The sequence below is a fragment of the Mastomys coucha genome, unplaced genomic scaffold (genome assembly GCF_008632895.1).
Source record: "Mastomys coucha isolate ucsf_1 unplaced genomic scaffold, UCSF_Mcou_1 pScaffold9, whole genome shotgun sequence".
NCBI lineage: Eukaryota > Metazoa > Chordata > Mammalia > Rodentia > Muridae > Mastomys > Mastomys coucha.
Genome location: NW_022196915.1, coordinates 12,826,270 through 12,829,407, shown reverse-complemented (window position 1 = coordinate 12,829,407; position 3,138 = coordinate 12,826,270).

The following is a 3,138-nucleotide window of genomic DNA, read 5'->3' as shown; positions in this document are numbered from 1 at the left end:
CTCTTACCCACTGAGCCATCTCACCAGCCCTAGTATTCTCTTCTTGAGCACAGTAAAGGAGAAACACCCAGATTTCTAATTCTTTGTGGCACAGAATCTGAAGACAAGAAAACACTCCATTCCTCCATAGCCCCACTGCCTCATTGGCTCTGAGGCTGCACTGATAACCATCTTCCTTTACCATATAGAGCTGCTTGGCTGGTTTTGTTTGTTCTGGTGTTAGGATGTCTGCTGCTGTCCCTTGGAACTTCTAGGAGTGGCTTTCTCCCCTTCTGACCATTTCCCCTGACGCAGGACAAAGATGGAGAACATGTTGATGCTCTGAGAAGACAGCTGACTGTCTTTGTGATAGTATCTACTATTGTCGGACCTCGGAACTGCGGCAGCGCCGGGCACCGGGCACCAGGCAGTGGGGAACAAAAGGGATGGGAAAGAAAGACCCGTGTCCTGCCAGAAGTCCCGTACTCTGGGCGGTGGGTGGGCGTCTGGATCCCAGTCTGTCAGGGAGCAGAGGGAGACATGGGCATCTGGATCCCAGTGTGTCGGGGAGACAGCTGCAGGGGTCCCTGGGCCCCACGGAGGCCAAGGACAGCAGGTTCTAGTTCCGAGGCATCGCAGGCGACACTGGGAACCCCAGAGGGGCTGAGAACAAATTCGGAGTCCCAGAGCAGCTCAGTTTGCTCTGGGGCCAAAGGGAGAAAGGGGGTGGGGAAAGGAAGTTGCTCCTGGTTGTTCCTGCATGAAGCACAGGGTGAGGGTTGCTGGTCCGGGTCTCACAGCTGCAAACACTGGGCCAACATGATGAGTCCAGAGAAAGGAGGCAGTCCCTGGTCTTAAGGTGTTTAATTTTAGAAAGTAGAGGGAAAGAGAAAAGTAGAGAAGTAGAGACCGGCCATGGCCACGTGGAGAGAGGGGGAAAGGGAGGAGGTAGAAAGTAAAGATAAGAAGAATAAGAGGCTGAGAGAAGAGAGAGAGAAAAAGAGAGAGGGGAGGGGCAAACGCCCCTTCTATGGTGGGCTGGGCTACCTGTCTGTGGGGTGGGGTACATCTGGCTGTGGTCAGTTGACTAGAGGTGGAGTCCAGCCAGAATGCTGGGAGCTTGGGACATTGTCTACGTGATAGATAGCACAGGATAATGGAGTTGGAGGACTCGTGGAGTCAGCCATCTGTGTCTGGGAGCATGGCTTTTTATTGTTCTGTTTCTCGTAGAAACTCCTACTGGGTCACTGGAAGTAAGCCTCATTCAACCTAGAACACAGACTGCTTTTCACAGCCCAACATACTATGAGCAGAAAGACTTCTGATGCTGTAGGTTTGCAGTGTCAAAGGCCTGTTCCTTAAAGAATCAACAGATCTTTTGTCTCCATAGCTCTACTAAGCCACTGCCCTCCCCCATCTGTGTGTTACTCTCAAAACAGACACTCTGTGTTAAGAAAGGAAAGTTAGATACTGAGTCAATGGGAACTTTTGTAGTCCATGAAGCTGCACTTGGCTACAATGACTAACACTAAGGTTGACAAGAGAAGCCACCAGGTAAGCAGCAGGGTGGCCTACTGTCCTGCCACATGGTAAGATATTTAGCAAGACGTTTGAGGGCCAAGTACCAAGAAAATGAGGGGAAACATGTGCAATGGATAGATAAAGAAGTGAATGGAGGACTGTGCACAGGGCACCCCTTTAATCCCAGCACTCAGGAGGCAGAGGCAGGCAGATCTCTGTGCATTCAAGGCTGTTCTAACCAGCAAATGCCAGGTCACTCAAGGTGTGGGGCAGTGTGGGGCAGTGGTCTGCTCAGGTAACTGAGGTTCAGTTGAGTATTTGGTTTTGAGCCCTGGAGCCCCTGCGGCCAATTTCTGCTTGCAGGGGGCAGGAGGAGCTTGGCCATAACTCCTGAGTCTTTGGTTCCTATTTCAGTCACAACTCCTCACAGCTGCCCCCACAGGAGATGTGTGCTCTATCAGGCAGACAATGCCCCAAGCTCCCAGCATTCTAGCTAGACCCTATCCCCAGTCAACTGACCACAAGCCAGACATGTCACACCTCATACAATAAAAGGGGTGATTTGCCCTCTCCTCTCTCTATTGCTCTTCCTCATGCTTCTTGCTCTTTGTCTCTGCTCTCCTCTTGCTCTCTCTCTTTTCTTTCCTGCTCTTTGTTCTCTTCTCTTGCTCTCTCTTTCTCCTCTTGCTTTCATCCTTTCCTTTTTCTCTCTCTCCTTCTCTTCTTTCTCCTTCCTCTCCTTTCCCTCTCTCCACTTGACCGGCCTATTTTCTCCTTCCTACAATAAAATACCTCATTTATACACTGCCTCCTTTTAACTAATGTGCCACGCAGCCACAGGCCAGAGCACCAGGGAGAGAGAGAGCCTCAGCCAGGCCTCAGCCCAGGCCCCCGCTCTGCTACAGAGTAAGACCTTATTGTAAAAACACAACCTCTACCACTACCACAGCAAAACTATAGATTACATCCAGGTGAAGTTAAAGAAAGAAAGAAACTTGTGTGAGGAGAAGCCCTGACACAAGGCACAGCAGAGCCATCAGCCTAGGACTGAGACCAACACCCACCTCTGTCACAGGACACTGGGTCCTTGCTCAAGCTCTCCATCACCCACTTCCCCATGCTTTCTCCACCACTGACACCTTTACAGCCTTGGCACACCCTCTGTCCCCACTCTGCTTGGAAGTGTACCCTGCATCGAGGCCTGAAGCACACTAGGCCAACATGAGCTCTCACTGAACACTGGAATTAGTTTGGTCTTTGCCTCTCTGGGTCCATTGCTGTCTATGTCTCTTATTTAGAACATAGTGGTCTCTTGCTTGCTTCCTGGACACTCAAAACCCTAGCACAACCAATACTTAGAGCTTTTAAGAGGTGGACAAAAGTCAGGGTAGGGGATGTACACATCCCTTCTAAGGGGTGGCAGCCTGCCTCTGAGGGTCCTGATAGGGACATTGGTAGCTCTGACCCTGCACGTCCAGACCTGCTGTTTTCTTTTCTTCTAGCACTAAGCTAAGTCCCATATGGTCACATGCAGGGTTCCTGCTGCCTGAGCAGTTTCTCAAAGACAGAATCTGAAGGAAACTGGCCCGCAGTTTCACTTCATTCCGTGGGTGATTCACGAACAGGGGAACTCGAGAT